This window comes from Pleurodeles waltl, chromosome 2_2, assembly GCF_031143425.1.
Source record: "Pleurodeles waltl isolate 20211129_DDA chromosome 2_2, aPleWal1.hap1.20221129, whole genome shotgun sequence".
NCBI classification, from domain to species: Eukaryota; Metazoa; Chordata; class Amphibia; order Caudata; family Salamandridae; genus Pleurodeles; species Pleurodeles waltl.
Genome location: NC_090439.1, coordinates 144,406,870 through 144,425,217, shown reverse-complemented (window position 1 = coordinate 144,425,217; position 18,348 = coordinate 144,406,870).

The following is an 18,348-nucleotide window of genomic DNA, read 5'->3' as shown; positions in this document are numbered from 1 at the left end:
ATTGGTTTCACACCCATTTCTGTCATTCACGGGAAGGATGCTAAAAGCACAAAAAATAGAAAAAATGGGGTATGACCCAGTAAAATGCCGAAATTCTGTTGAAACTGTGGTTTTCTGATTGAAGTCTACCTGTTCCTAAAAGCTGGGAAGATGGTGATTTTAGCACCACAAACCCTTTGTTGATGCCATTTTCAGGGAAAAAAACACAAACCTTCTTCTGCAGCCCTTTTTTCCCATTTAAAAACAAATAATGACATTTTTGCTGTATTTTGGCTAGTTTGTTGGTTTCCTTCAGGGGAACCCACAAACTCTGAATACCTCTACAGTAGAATCCCTAGGATGTAGGAAAAAAAGGATGCAAATTTGGCATGGTTAGCTTATGTGGACAAAAAGATATGTAGGCCTAAGCACAAACTGCCCGAAATAGCCCAAAAAAGGCCTGACATCTGAGGAGGGAAAAGGCCTGGCAGCGAAGGGGTTAAGTATTAATGCTGCATTTATTAATATTGGAAGATTCATTTAAAAAAAAGGAATGTCATATGTAGCATTGTCACGAGATCGAACGTTATCTGATTTGTTTCTGGTTGATTTTGATGAGAAGAAGCTTACTGCAGATGCAGATTGTGTGAGATAGTACACTATATTAATGAGTAAATATGCTCCTCATTTAGGACAGTTTCCTATTTATTAAAAATGGGTTGTATGTCCTAAAGAACAATAAAGAAAAGTCAGAACGCAAGAAGAAGGTGTCAAGAAAAGAAAACTGGAAAAGGATGGAAATATTGTAGGTTACCTGTTGGATGACACTAATGATGTAAACTGATATGCTCGCGTTGTTTTCAATGTTGTAAATGCAATCCAGGTAAAACCACAGAAAACATTGTACACAGTACTATTTAATTGCCTTCAACACTTATCTCATAACAGAAGTGTAATACAGCCTGTTTCAGGCATTCAAGATCTAGTATACAAATATTCTGGATCTGTAGTGTTTAGTCTAATCATTCAGCAAGATGCAAAGGAATTTACGATGGTGGTTCTTCAAATTTTAGAATTAAAAGCTATAATATTAATGATATATTTTAACTCAGTTATACCTGGAACTTTGAGTGTGACTATTGCTCTTTCTCATATACCTCTGAAATCCAATCTGAGAGATTTCTCTGCTTAACTCTGCTAGATTGCAAAAGCCTATCTTTTGATAAACTATTAAAAAAGAGTGATCAAAACATGACCGGTCCAACTTGTAAATCAAATTTATTATCTGCGTTGCTTATAAAGAGAAGTGGAAAATACATTATAGCAATGTTTCAACAGTGCAGAGCACATGGATTGAAATTGGACACTGAGATTACAAACTTTAAAGCAGGACAAGTATCTATTGATGGGAGAACATACTTACTTTGGCTATTATCTTCCATAAAGGCATTATTATTATATTTGGATATTATTTTGTATATTTAAAGACACAAACTGGATGGACCAAGTGCAATCACAGTACTCTGTAATTCTAATAACTATCTTTCAAACTTCCTAACTCTTATCTATTGTTTCCTCACCCAAAGTTCTAAGTTGGATACGTTGGAAAATATTGGATACATCCTTCTTTCTATCTGGATCATTACTTTTTAACACATCATTCGGTCTAAAAAGGGTGGTGTCTCCAAAAACATGTCAAATAGTGTGATGTGCCTGAAATGTATTGAAATAGTTTTCATTAAAAAATGGGTATATAACCTTCTCTGAACATTGATCATGACTGGTTAAAACATTATTCGGCCTATCAAGGATGATGTCAAGAAAAGGATATCCAAAAATGACATGTGGATGAATATATTCATACTATTTCTAAAAAACAATAACTATACAGTCTTCTTTGGACATGAATGATAACTCTTTCAGACAATATTCAGCCTATTGGGACTTATGTATAGAAAAGGAAATAAAAAATGTAATTGGTGGTCTACATTTGTTTATAGCTTTGTACCATGTATAGTAATAGTCAAAATGTTTTAAGCATCCGTACTTTTCTTAAGTCAAGTAATTGCATGCTGAATTAAAAAAAAAAATCAGAAATTATAGTGGATGCATTTCACAGTAATAATTATTTGAAGTGATATATTGAGAAGTTACAGCTGTGATGCATCGTAATGGTCATTTTAAATAAAGAGTGCATGTGCTTGTGGTTTTTTTTTACAGTCCATATGACTGTTTTCCCCCATTGCTCTGTGATGATTATGTACTACTTTTATAGTGAAAATGTATACAAACTGAGAAGAGTGAACAAGGGAAGATAATGTGCATAATAATATATATAATTTCCATGAAAAACACATGACTTGGTTGTATTTTGTTATTAATAACATATTTTATATTACAGATTAACAGGTTTAATAGAAATAAAATATTATATCAAAGTTTAATTATTATTTTATTGTTTCTCTTTAAACACAAATCAAAGGATATTTTTTTAATACTAATGCAAGTATTTAAATCTTGCTTCATTAACAGATAATCCATCCATATACCTTCAACAAATAATTACTTTATCAAACACACAAAAACTGATTATTTAAAACACAACCAGACATACACATGTTCATACACTCACTAACTCAGGTTTATTAATATACACAATAAACACAGGGACACTGTGAAATATACAGCCTCACAGCCACATACAAAGATATACATACAGTAAGAAACTGTATTATGCACACGTATACCCTCTCATGCACCCACCCACTTATCTATAAACCTTCTTGCACATCTTATCACTAACCTATATAGCCAGTTATGCACTGTCACTCATTATTACAAGCACTAATGTTGCTTCTCACTCATGTACACAATCACACACACACCTACTAGTTTACCCATACACTTACTCATGCATCCAGTCCATCAGATATAGTGGCAATCATGCAGTCACTCATCTATACACTTACTCATACACCCAGTCACTCATCCATATATCCACTTATCAACCCAGTCATTCACTAATATAGCCACTCCATGCACACAGCTAGTCATTCACTTACACACACACAGACACTCACCCATATAACCAAGTAAATACCTAGTCACTCACCCACACATCCTTTCATACACCCATTCGTTCAACCATACACCCACTCATGTACCCATTGACTCTCTTATACAGTCAATAATCCACCTGGTCACTCACCCATACAGCCACTCATGCACCCTATCAGCCAAACATAAAGCCACTCATGCACCCACACAAACACTTATGCACCTACTCACTCACCAAACAGTCACTTAAGGATCCATTCACTCACACATTCATAAACCCAGGCAATAGTAGACTCACCCGTTCAATCACTCATCCACTCATTCAGTACCCATACAGCCACTCATGCATCCTACCACTCATCCATACAGAAACTGACACACCCAGCCACTCACACACACACAGACCAGCTTATGGACCCAGTCAGTCATCCGTACAGTCACACATGTACCTATCCACTCATCCATATAGCTTCTCATTCACCCAGTCACTCATCCATCCAGTGACTCATGCACCCATTTTCTCACACATAAAGCCATTCATGCACCCGCTCACTCGCCCATTCCACCAATTAACCACCCAGTCCCTCACCTATAGAGACACTCATGCATCCTTTCAATCACCCATACAGCCTCTCAAACACCCATTTACTCAGTTATACACTCATGTACCCATTCACTCATCCATACAGCAAGTATGAATCCACTGACCCACCCATACAGCTACTCACACGCGTCACACATCCATACAGCCACTATGTACCCATTCACTCACCAATACACCCACTTATGGGCCCACTCAGAGACCTCTACAGCCACTCATGCATCCTATCTCTCACCTTTACAGTCTCTCATGCACCAATTCATACACACATACAGCTACTTATGCAACCACTCACTCCCCCATTTAATCAATAACCCATATCACCCATACAGGCAGTCAAGCATGCATTCAGTTACCCATACAGTCCTTCATACACCCATTCACTCAACCATAGAGGTACTCAGTCACACATTCACTGACCCAAATAGGCACGCATGCACCCATTCACTCATCGATACTGCCAATTATGCACCCATTTTCTCAGTGGTACAGCCACTCATCCATCCATTTTCTCACTCATACACCTGCTCAGGCAGCAATTGACTTGCCTATACAGTCACTCATGCACCCCGTTCCTTACCGATACAGACACTCATGCATCCTATCACTTACCCATACAGTCACTTATTTACTCATTCACTGGTGCATACAGTTAATAACGGACCCGGTCATTCACTCATAGTCACTAATGCATCCATTCATTTTCCCATACATCCCTGCAAACATCTATTCAGTCAACCATACAGTCACTCATTCACCCCTTCACTCACCCATACAGCCACCATGAACCCATTTCCTCAGCCATACTGTTAGTCATGCACCCACTCACTAACCAAAACACAAATCATGTTTCCTATTACTTATCGATACAGCAATCACTCACCCACACAACAACTTAAACACCCAGTCACTCACCCATACATTTGCTCATGCACCCAGTCACTCACCCATATGGACACTCATGCACCCATTCAGTTGTTCACATAGCACCTCTGACACCCATTCAGTCAACCACACAGGCACTCAGCATCTCACATACCCACTATCTCACCCATATAATCAATGACACACCTAGTCACTCACCAATAATGACAGCCATTCATCTATTCACTCACCCATACACCTAGTCAGGTACCGATTCACTCGCCCATACAGCCACTAATTCACCCACTCACTCATCCAAAGAGCTACTTATGCACCCAGTCGCTCACCCACACAGACACTCATGCACCCTATCAGTTATCCATGAAGCTATTCATACATCCACTCACTCACCCACACAACCACTTATGCACCAACTCACCCATACAACCACTCATTGACACAGTTACTCACCTTTACAGTCTCACATGCATCCTATCCCTCACCCTTACAGTCACTCATGCACCCATTCAATCACCCATTCAGACACTCATACACCCACTCACTCACCCATACAACCAGATATGCACCCAGTCATTCTTCCATACAGACACTCATGCATATATTCAATCACCCATGCAACCCCGTATATGCCAATTCACTCAATGATACAGCCTCTAATTCACCCATTCACTCAACCATACAGGCACTCAAGTACCCAGTCACTCGCCCATATAGCCACACATGTACTCCACTGTACAGCACTCATGCTATAATAATACAAACAGTCACTCATGGACCCTATCACTCATCTATACAGTCTCTCATGCCCCCATGTACTCACTCATACAGTCACTCACACAACCACTCAGGTACCCATACAATTAATTACACACCCAGTCAGTCACCCACACAGACACTCATGCATCCCTTCACTCACTCAGACAGCCTTTCATACACCCATTCCCTCAACCATACAGCCACTCATTCACCCATTTACTCTAACATACAGGCACTTATGCATCTATTCAATCACCCACACAGACCATTATACACCAATTAATTCAATGATACAGCCTCTCATTCACTCATTCACTCACCCATACATACACTCAAGCCCCAGTCACTCACCCATTCAGCCACTCATTTATCCTATTAGTTTTCCATGCAGCCACTTATACACCCGCTCACTCACCCACACAACCACTTATGCACATAGTCACTAATCCCTACAGCCACTCATTCACCCTATCAGTTACTCATGCAGCCACTCATGCATCCCCTCACTCACCCAAATAACCACTCACACATTCAGTCACTCACCCATACAGTCACTGATGTACACATTTACTCACCCATACAGTCACTCATGCAATCAGTTATCCATCAAGCCACTCATACACCCACACAACAACTTATGCACCCAGTCACTCACCCATACAGCCACTCATGCACCCACTCACTCACCCATACAGCTAATAATGCACCCAGTCATTCCCCCATAAAGGCACTCATGCATCTATTGAATCACCCATACAGCCCCTTTTGCCCCACTTCACTCAACAACACAGCCTCTCATTCACCAATTCACTTACCCATAGAGGCACTTATCTACCAAGTCACTCACCCATACAGCCACTCATGCACCCTATCAGTTATCCTTGCAGCACCTCATACAGCCACTCATTCACCAACACGACCACTTATGCACCTGGTCACTCCCCTATATAGCACTCATGCACCCATATAATAATGCACACAGGCAAACAGTCACTTATGCACCCTATCACAAAATCCATACAGTCACTCATGTACCCATTTACTCACTCATACAGCAACTCATGCACCCATTCAGTCATCCATACAATCAATTACACACCCAGTCAGTCACCCATACAGACACTCATGCATCCCTTCACTCACCCATACAGTCTTTTATACACACATTCACTCAATTCAAGCAGCCACTCATTCACCCACTCACTCACCCATACAGACATTTTAGCACACACTCACTCACCCATACAACTACTTATGTACCCAATCAGTTATCCATGAAGCTACTCATACACCCATGCAACCACTTACGCACCCAGTCACTCACCCATACAACCACTCATGCACTCATTCATTCACACTTACAGGACCTTATGTAACCATTCGCCACTTATGCACCCATTCTCTAACCCATACACACACTCATGCATAATTCATTCATTCAGCCATACAGCCATTGATGTACCCACTCACTCACCCATACAGACACTCCTGTGTGGTATTATTCACCCATACAATGCATGCACCCAGTCACCCACTCATACACTCACTTATGCACCCAGGCTCTCACCCATACACTTACTCATACTCACATTCCTCTACAAGTACATCTACTCATGCACTGTCAGTCACCTATACAGTCATTCATAAACCTACTCACTCCACTGATACAGCCACTCATGCAACTATTAATTCACACATAAAGCCACTCATGCAACCTATCAGTCAATATTGTTGCAGACATACATAAAACATATAACATTTCTTTCTTTAACCATAGAAATTGGTTTTAAAAAGAACCATTTTTGTCTTTTTTTCAAACCGGTTTTGGTTTTAAAAAATATTTTGATTTTTTTTCACGTGATTCGTTATTTTACGGAAAAAAATACGTCTTTTGAAACAACAAACTATGAAAACAAACAAACTCAGTTTTTAAAAAAACAAAAAAATTAACAGTGGTGTTTATTTATTATCTGCACAAGTGTAGGGACTGCTATCTCTCCTATATTTAGAGTAGCACTGCATTTTGGACAAAATATTTCAACTTTTGAGAATTCTTGAATTGTAGGTGGAACAGTAGAAACAGGAGCAAATCTGTATGATGTTCCTGACTCGTTGCTTTAAGATGACATTCTTCCTTTTTCTATCTCTCACCTCTTCATTTTCGTTATTGCCAATAGAGTAGAATTTACTGTAGTTAGGACTTTGTACATACCCAATGTACTACAGCTGTATTTTCTGTCACTGACTCTTGAAAGAACCGTTAGGCTTATATTACAGGTTACCTTCTGGGCATTTACCTTTTTTACGCTCTCTGGGAACTTAAAGATCTCCCAAACAATGATTTCTCTTTTTTTCTTTGGAGTCTGCTCTTCTTCTTCCCCCAAGATGTTCTCCTCTTCCCTATGAACATTTTTATTAGAAGATGCATTTTTTCTCTAAAAAAACTCCAAAATGACAAAAGGCCAAATTCAACTGTGATTCTCCTAGTAAAGGTGTGTGCATGTGTTGACACACCTAAAATAATGGGGAAAGGGATGGGACCTTCCAGTATTAATGATAGAAAGGTGTTTCACCTATTAGAACCATTAGAACCATTTTTTCCTAAGTCACATGGGATGCGCGACCACTACGGGGCTCTGTTGCACAGACATCTTGACTCTGCAAAGTATATTAAAATGACTTTTGATATTCATAATTTCTTTATCTATAGTACTTTATCACTATTAATAAACCTTTTTATCTAAGATTAAGTTTAGAACTGTGTTCATGCTAGGTCGATTTTATTTTTAAAACGCCAGAGTCACATACCTGCTGCGACTCCAGAAACACATGTTTGGACGATGTGCGGCGGCGTCGCACATCTCAATTTCCTCTAAAACTATCAAAAACCTCCTATTTTTCTGCTTTGCAATATATTTAGAAACGTCTTAGAAAACCTCTTCAATAAAAGGAAATGTTCAAATAGTGTATTTGTTGTTGTAGTTCTAAAATAATGGCGAATTTGCCTACCCACCATGGAGATTTGCGACAGGTGTGCGACTCTCAAAATAACAAAATTAAAAAAATCCTTAGTCTCGGATATAAATATATAATCACTACAATAAGGATTTGAAATGGTTTAGTTCTTCCCAGTGTTTACAGACAGTAATTATAAAACTGAAATTCTGCAATTGCTGTCTAGCACTATTTTATTTAAACTCTTGCTATAAAAGAGACAAAATAAATGTGTATTCTTACTACTAGCCTATTCTGACATATCACAACTAGCTCAGGAAAAATATTTAATGCATACAATGTTTTCAAATGTTACCTAACTAAAAATGTGCTTGTTTAATTAATTTAAACCTCTGAAAGTTAAAAAAATACCAATGGCTTCCTTAACAGGTAATTGTACTTTTTCTTTTATATTATATATATATATATATTTCTAAAGTTATTTGAGCAACCGGAATAAAAAGCAATTACTTGGTACAATATGCTACAAAATAAGGATTCCTGTATTTTAGTGACTAAATAATTAAAAAACATAAAAATTCACTGAAAAAACAAAGGTTAAAGGGACATTATAATTAGGAAATAGCATTACTTAAATCATAGAAATTCACTGAAAAAATTGTTACAAGGACCTTATAGTTAGAAAACAGAATTTATAAAAAACTAAACAATTAATTGAAGAAACCAAAGTTTACAGGGATGTTATAGTTAGGCTCACATTTTACACATATCAAACCATGGAAATGTTCAGTTATAGTTCCCCAGCTAACTATAACTTGCACCCCTGTAATGCACTGCTGATGACCTCACATATTTCAGCACTCATGACATGGTTAGTGACATCACTGGGGGGGGCAGAAAGACTGTGCCTATTTCTGGGTGGGGTGGGGGCATCCCATGTGACATACAAAAATATGGTTCTGATAGATGGAGCACCTTTCTATCACTAAGCGCCGGACACATCCCGGACATCCAACAAATGTAAGCGGTTACATTTACATATTGTTTTATTTACTAGTTATTTTCATTTTCAATAGTAGTACACTATTGGAATGTTGACAGAAGTTTTCTGTTCCATCTCCAGGGAGTGCACAAGTGCTCATGCATGTAAGTATATATGTATATATGGTACTATGCACATCTTTTATGCTAGAGAGATTTGTTAATGGAGAAGCCAATCATTTGCACACCCTACTACACTTGCTGGTTATGCAAGTGTGAGATCTCAGTAGGGAGATCACTGCTTTTCTACAATGTAGTAGAGAGAGCTCTTATACAAGAGAGAGGTCTTGGTAGAGAAGCAGTCTGTCCTCGTGCTCTGCAATTCAGACCTGTCATCCAAGCACGAGGCAAACTTTCCACATATCTAGTATGTATCAGAGTTAATCTGGTAAGAGGCCTCAGCTGAGAGGCCAGACCCTATCTACACCCTTCTACACATTGCTGTTACTATGGGGACAGTTCTAAGTAGAGAAGATAGTCTTTCCTGACACCCTACTATGCAAGGCTGTCATCCTGGAGAGAGGACTCAGAGGACAGACTTTTCCTCTGCATACTGTACTATACACACTCATTATCTTGTGGAGAGGTGTTAGAGAGTGGGTCTGTCTCTTCTTACACTCTACTACTACTTTGGAGTGTGAGCTTGGTGAGATATCCCAGCACAGATCCAGTTGTTTAACACAGTGTACCACACATGCACATTAGCCTATGAAGAAGAGTGAGCTGAGGGGACAACCTGTCCTTACACTGTATTGCACACACAACTTAGGGGGTCATTCTAACCCTGGCGGTAAAAACCGCCAGGGCGAACGACCGCGGTAGCACCGCCAACAGGCTGGCGGTGCACCGCTGGGCATTCTGACCGCGGCGGTTCAGCCGCGGCCAGAAACGGAAAGTCGGCGGTGTACCGCCGACTTTCCGCTGCCCTTGAGAATCCTCCATGGCGGCGGAGCGCGCTCCGCCGCCATGGGGATTCTGACACCCCCTACCGCCATCCTGTTCCTGGCGGTTCTCCCGCCGGGAACAGGATGGCGGTAGGGGGTGCCGCGGGGCCCCTGGGGGCCCCAAAAAGAATTTCAGTGTCTGCCTTGCAGACACTGAAATTCGCGACGGGTGCAACTGCACCCGTCGCACCTTCCCACTGCAGGGGCCCCCGTAAGAGGGCCCCAAAAAGAATTTCAGTGTCTGCCTAGCAGACACTGAAATTCGCGACGGGTGCAACTGCACCCGTCGCACCTTCCCACTCCGCCGGCTCAATTCTGAGCCGGCGTCCTCGTGGGAAGGGTGTTTCCCGCTGGGCTGGCGGGTGGACTTTCAGCGGTCGCCCGCCAGCCCAGTGGGAAACCCAGAATGACCGCCGCGGTCTTTTGACCTCGGTACGGTCTTCTGGCGGTTCCCGCTTGGTGAATCACCCCCTTAGTCTGGATGAGAGGGCAGTTCTGTCTATACCTTACTATATGTAATTATCTCTCTGGGGACAGCCATGTACTATGTATACTTGTTAGCAAGAGAGGAGGTTTGATCACAGCGAGTACTGTCTTTTTGCATCCTTCTGTGCACACCTGTTGTCCTGGGGAAAGTTCTCAGTAGAGAGGTCTCTCATTTCCCATGGCCTACTATGGGAAATCCCTCACACCATCCTCTGTAGGCTTGCCATTTTGAGGAGAGATCTTCCTTTCCTCATGGTAGTATGCAAACCAGTCTCCATGGGCAGAAGTCTCAATTTGAGATAAGTCTCTCGCTATATTCAAGTCTGTAAATCCGTTATCCAAGACAGGCTTCTCAGTATAGAGGTCATTTCCTCCCCACATCCATCTTGTACATCTAGCATCTGGGGAACAGCTGTGAGTAGAGAGGTAAGAGCCTCCATACACCCTAATTTCGAAAGGTCAGTACCTTCTCACACCTATCAAGTTATAGAGAGGTCTCAGCTATGAGGTCAGACCCTCCACACACCCTACTGTGCATACTGCTCATCCTGGGGTCAGGTGTTACTGGAGAGGTAGTCTATCTTTACACCATACTATGCACACTGGTCACCTTTAGGAGAGGAGAGTCCCCCGCAGCACCCTTCTATACACAGTTGTTGCCCTTGGGAGAGGTGTCAGTAAAAGGCTGAGTGTACCCTCATCTACTCCTACCTATGCACTCCTGTCATACTGTGGAAAGCTCTGAGTGAAGGGGACACTTTTACCTCATATCATACCATGCTAGTGAGAACTGCAAGGCATAAGTATTGTAATGAAGGAGAGTGTAAATTATTTCCCCAAAAATATTTTGCAATCCCTCAAAACTCTCACAGAATCATAAAAAAGTAGGGAGGGGTATAGAAAATCTGTCTAAAGAGAGAGGCCTCAGCACTGAGGTTTTTATGTTTGCATACTCTCCTACCAAACCCAACACGCTCAAGGATACAGAACTGTCTTCCATGAGACATATGTTAAAAGTTTGAGTAAAAGCAGACATTTGAATGCTCTCACTCTCGCAAGATTCTTGGGGTTGTCAGTATCTCAAAACAAAGGGGAGTTATAACAAGAAATAATTACATAATCTAGGAATAGGGTGGCTCTGACAAGAGGTGCAGTGTTTAGTTAGATATGGGATTGGTTGCATTCCTTGATGTTATTAAGGAATTAAGGAAGATCCTTTTCCCTTCTTCATTGAACTGTACTCCATCTTGCACTATAGACCTGCCACATCAAAACAGATATTGTTATGATAAATAGAGCCACACAATGGTAATGAAGAAATACGGAAAACATACCTCAAGGACTTCTTAGTATAAGGACAAAACTCCTTTGACCAATACCAGGCTGTGTGAGGAAAATGAGACACTCAGTTGTGAAAAGGTTTCCTTCATTTGGATTTCAAGTGCAATCCCTGCGATTGTGCCTATGTCATTGCCACCACAGTGTACTATCATTGGGTCTCTGTGCTCGCAATCCAAAATGCTCTCAACCAACAGTAACAATTGATGCTACTTCATACTCCAATGGCCAATCCAAGTAATGCCCAAATTTGGAAATCAAAGATTTTTGCCACTACCACAATTAATGGCATGTTCTCCTGCCTATTGGATGAAGCTGTACTCTAAAATCCAGAGGCGAACCATGGTTCAATATGGAGATCTCAGTCACCGAAGGAGTGGTCAGAAGAATGAACAAGAGTCAGAAGCAATATGGAGTTATGTCAGAGGAAAAATGGGAGGACATAAAATGTATCCATAATCGATTTATTTTTAAGCAGTTAGAAAAGTAGGTTAAGTTGTGACCAACTGCTGTTTGTGTGGTGTACAGTTACTTAAAAGGTATGCACTTTTTATTGGGTGATTTTGAAATTTTGCTGCAAACCCTTGAGGGGCTTGTGAAGATAATTTACAAACGTCTGCAGATGAAGCTTGCCATAGAGCTTTGTACGATTCTGCAAGACTCTTGCAAGAGTCGAATGGAAATTTACCAAGTGACCTTGCTTTAAGGTCTTTTATGATCCTGCTAGGGTTTTACAAGCGTGCTTGTACAGGGAGTGAGAAAACTGAATTACCACAGTACAGGTATCATTAACTGGTTAAAACAACCATAAAGCATTATAAATAAAGCATAGGTTGTCAATGTTAATAATTATACAAAAATTAAATATTACAAAGACCATTAAAAGGGATTATAATCCATGTAGTACATGTCCTGTGGAAGAGATACAATTGTGTGAAGAATAAAAAAGCGAGGTTATATTAGGGTCAACCAATAATTGACTTTTTCTCCAATTTTTTTTAAAAAAGCTATGAGGTGATTAGCTGCAAAGTTTGAAGGTCCAGATACTCATATCTGTTGGATAATCTCAGAACTTAATCATTTAGAGGTGAAAGACGTGTAATCTCTTTGGTTTGTATTCATTTGATTTTTGTTTGAAGAAGATTGCTGTATTCAGCTACCTTTAACATACATCTTCATTTAAAAAATAGTGTAATTATTTGACCTAGTAGTTAAATAAAATAATATATTTGGAAGCAAGTTTCAATATATTTGTTTAATATGAGAGTACTAATAATTTGAATGTTCAAAAAGGGATTACCTAGGTCCCTAAAATTTTGAAAGATTTTGAACAAATGATAAAAAATGAATTTCGATAATTTTATAGTAATGTTTTTTGGTGGTAACTTTTGTGTTTGTGATCTGTATTTATTTAGCTGTGTTAGTTGCTGTTAAAATGTCATCATTTGTATACAATTACGTGTCATATACAAATTAAGAGTGATTTGTTTCTTTGTATCTTTTTCTACAGGTCAGCACCCATCAGAAGAAGAGTATATGGGGTGCCATTGCCAAGGACGTGCGGACCCTGGGGGTCTACGGCAGGTGGAGCACCCACTGTCGCAAACGGTGGGAGGACCTGGGAGGCTGGGCAAGGAAGACGGCCTAGGCCCAGCTGGGGATGGCATCCCAATGAGGAAGGGGTGCCCGTCGAACCCTGACCCCCTGATGGCCCGTGTACTGTGGGTGGCCTATCCGGAGCTAAATAGGCACTTGTGGGCATCACAGCAGCCACAAGCGGTTGGGTACAGTTTCACAATATACTACTTGCGCGTGGTGTGGTAGTGTCCGGGTGGGGGATGTGGGCCTGTGGGTGCCCCAAGGCCAGAATGGACATTGCAGGGTAGGTTCCATGTTGGGCAGGGGCTGATGAACATCAACTCCAAACATGTTAGTAGGCATCCACTACTGGGCAGGGGTCTGTGAATGTCGGGTATGCTGCAATTTGTGTTAGGTATTCCTGTCCATGGGCTTGTGACTAGCAGTAGTGAATTGCCTAGTGCGTAGGACTGTTCCCTGTGTGTGTGTGTCGTGTACACCAAAGGTGGTGTTGTTGCTGCCATTGACCAAGTGTATCCTTTGTCTCTTCCCCCCCTTTTTGTTTTGTCACCCTGTCCTTATGTGCATTAACATCATCTGGTGGAGGAGCAGAGGCACCTGCGATAGAGGGAGCTGATTCCCACATGGCCCTGGAGGCTGAATCCACTGATGGTGAGGGGGCCAGTGGGACGGGGTGGGGGGACCACCACTGCGAAGACAGGAGGGGACAGTTCAGACAGTGATACCTCCTCTAATAGAACCTCCCTAGTGGTGGCGGACACCTCTGTGCCCACCCCAACTACAGGTACAGCTGTCACCCCCGTACCAGCACCACCCTTCCAGCAGCCCCTCAGAGTGTTTCCCGTGCCTGCTCACCCAGGAGGGTGGGCATTTCTTTCATCCCAGACACCTCAGGCCCTGCCCCAGTTAGCTCTGCTGCCCTGAGTGAAGAGGCTATTGACCACCTGCGATCCATCTCTGTTGGCTGTTGGGCAGTCAACCATAGTGAATGCCATCCAGGGGCTGGCAGCCCATTTGCAACAAACAAATGAGTTCCTGGAGGGCATTCACAATGGTATGGCGGCCCAACAAAGATCAGTCCAGGCTGTGGCCTCCTCCCTGATGCAGCCATTGTCCCTATCTCTAGCCTCCCCCCTCCAACTTCCTCTACCCAGTCCCATTCCCCTCAACCCCATCCTATCCCAAGCACACATTCAGACCAGGATGCACCCAAGACAACACACAGGAGTGGCTCAGGCAAACACATGCATCGCACATCATCCCACAGGCACTCACACAAACACCATCCAGATGCAGATATAACAACATCCACTGCCTCCACTGTGTCTCCCTCCTCCTCCTCACCCACCATCCTCCCAGTAGCGTCTCTACTCATACCTGCATGCACTACATTCTCATCCACTACCCCCATCACCATCACATCTATCACTACAAACCCCTCACTGGCAGTCACCACCCCCAACATCCATGCACACGTCCCCTGTGTCCTCTCCCACTGTATCTGTGCCCCTCCTCCCAAAGTACACAAACACAAGCACTCAGACACCTAGATGCCATACACCTCACAAAAGCATCCAGCCCATGCACCTGTACCCAAACACAGCAGACAGACACCTCCAACAACCACCCCCTCTTCCTCCACTCCCAAACCTTCACCCTCTTCCCCCCCCAGTGTCCCTAAGAAGATTTTCCTCTCCGCCGTTGACCTCTTCCCTACCCCTCCCCCATCCTTCATGTCTGGCCAGGGTGGTCAGAACCCAGGCTAGCACCTCAGCCACCCAGTCCACAGCCACAGTAGTATCGGCAGCTAGTGTAGGTGGGAGAGGCTCCAGGGAACCAACCACCAGCACTGCCAGTGTGCCTGCACCAGCAGCCAAGGGGAAGGGCAAGGAGGCACCACCAGCTGCCAAGGGGAAGAGCAAGAAGGCACCACCTGCTGCCAAGAGGAAGGGCAAGGAGGCACCACCAGCTGCCAAGGGGAAGGGCAAGGAGGCACCACCAGCTGCCAAGGGGAAGGGCAAGGAAGCACGACCAGCTATCAAGGGGAAGGGCAAAGGGCCTGCACCTGTAGACAGGAAGGACAGGAGGCCTGGTGCTGGGATTGATTCTGAGCCTCCACCACCAACCATGGCAGTTCAGCTGTCCGAGTCTGCAGGGAAAGGCTGGTGCCTCCCCCACCACTGATAGCACCGCCACTTGCACCACCGCCAGAAGCAGCCCCAGTGGGCAGCCGTCTGAGGCTGCAGGGGAAGGGCTGGAGCCTCCCCCCACCACTGCCAACACCAGCACCACCACCAGCAGCAGCCCCAGTGGGCAGCCATCTGAGGTTGCAGGGGAAGGGCTGGAGCCTCCCCCCACCACTGCCAGCCATGACACCAGCACCACCACTTCCACCACTGAGCAGCCGTCACCACTGGCGGGCAGTGTGTAGTCACACCTACATGGGCTGTAGTGCATCCTGGAGCCTGCATATCCTGTAGGTGTGACACTCAGGTGAGTGACTGTGAACTTGCATTCCCCACTGTGCTGCATCACAGGGCACAATGTCCCCTCCAGAAAAAGTGGAAGAAGCCATCCACTCACCGCCTCCTTGCCAGGACAAAGCACAATGGGCACAAGGCCCCCTCCAGAACCAGTGGAAGAAGCCATCCACTAAAAAGACTGTGGACTTGCACTCCCCAGGACCAAGCAGTGGGCAAACCACCCACTTGAGAGACTGTGGCTTTGCACTCACCAGTACCAAGCACTGGGCAAACCACCGACTTGAGAGACTGTGGCCTTGCACTCCCCATGAACAAGCAGTTTGCAAACCACCCACTTGAGAGACTGTGGCCTTGCACTCCCCAGGACCAAGCAAGGGGCAAAACACCCACTTGAGAGACTGTGGCCATACACTCCCGAGGACCAAGCAGTGGGCAAACCACCCACTTGAGCGACTGTGGCTTTGTACTCTCCAGGACATAGCACAAGGCATGTAGCCCCCTCCAGGACCAGTGGTGTTGTACCATCTTCCGGCTGAGGTACCCCCCATTTCCCATCCCCCTGAGGTGCCTGTGCATTTTTGACCTGATGCCCCTGTAGTGTTCGCTCAGTGTTGTTGCAGGAGTCAAGTGGGGCCTTGGCCTCTGTGATGTGGCCCTGTGGCCCACGGACATTAAGGACTGGACAGTGTCCCTCATTTTGTATATATGTGTAAACTGTTTTGATTTTGAATCACACATTTCTTACAATTTCTTACTATACTATTTTATCTTATTACACTCACTTTAATCAATTTCTTTTGTCCTTGCATTATTCCTGAGGGGTACGGGGTGTACATGTAATGTTACTGCATCTGTTTGTGTGTATGGGGGTTGGGGTGGGGGTGTTGTGTGTTTGCGTGTGTGTGTCACTCTCTTTTTCCTCCCCCGTCTCTTGTGTGCTAGGCGGCAGTACTCACCGTGGTCGCCTTCGCCGGCGTTCCTGTTCGTAATGAATGAGAAGGTATACAATCATGGGGAAGATGTGCAAGTCGGGCTCCATGGCGTTGTGTTTCTTCCTTGAGTCTCCAGAGGTGAGTCCTTTGCCTTCTGTGCACTGTTTCCGTGTTTTCGCCGTGTTTTTGATGTCCGTACCGCGCCGGAAAATGTGGTGGATAGGCCTGTTGTAATACAGTAGGTGGTACATTGTCTTCCGCTTGGCTGATGGCGGTTCCCGCCGCGGTGCTTGTTGCTACCGCTGTGGCAGCCGGTGTGTTAAAGTGGCTGTCTGTCTGAGCAGTTTAAGCCATGGTCATAATTCAATTTTTTTACCGCCGGCCGTTTGGCGGTATAACCGTTGCTTTATCACCGACCACCAGGGTTGTAATGAGGGCCTGTGTCATCTTCACCTGCACTCTATGCTTATCATAGACGCGCAAATGCAAAAAGAACAGTTGATGGACGGAATGTAGAACAAATCACACATTCACCCCCAGTCACAGATCTGGGTTTAATCCATCAAGACTGATTTGCATATGACTGAGTCCTTTCTGGAATGGCATGGTGAGCAAAAAATCTGATGGATTAACCCCAGATCTGTGACTGGGGGTTAATGTTTGATTTGTTCTACATTCCGTCTATCAACTGTTCTTTTTGCGTTTGTCAACCCAAGTGGGAAGGGTATGGCCAGACGTGGGTTCCGTGCTCACTATGCCACCAGATTCAAGCTAGCCTGGCTGAAGAGGGGTGATACCCCGAAACCGGTCCCAGGATGCTTGTTTCTGGTCCAGGGAGGACCTGGTCTGGCAGTTCGGGCTGGACTGTTCCCATGGGGAACAGGGTCAAGACTGATTTGCATATGACTGGGTCCAAACTGGAATGGCATGGTGAGCAAAAAAACTGATGGATTAAACCCAGATCTGTGACTGGGGGTGAATGTTTGATTTGTTCTACATTCCGTCCATCAACTGTTCTTTTTGCGTATATCATAGATGCACAAAAACATTAAGTTTAAGGATTATTCCATTTTCCCCACACTTCCTTGCTTGACACAGAAGTCTTCACTTAGTTGCACATAAAGCAAACAGTTACATCTGTATTCTGTTATCCTGATTGAAAAATTATGTTACAGTGTGGATTGGAATAAATCCACTATTGTTAATTATTTGGGACAACCACACTAAAGTATATTGTCTGTAGTGTGAATACTGTAAAATGTCATGTTTCACTAAATGTTTTTCTTATTTGT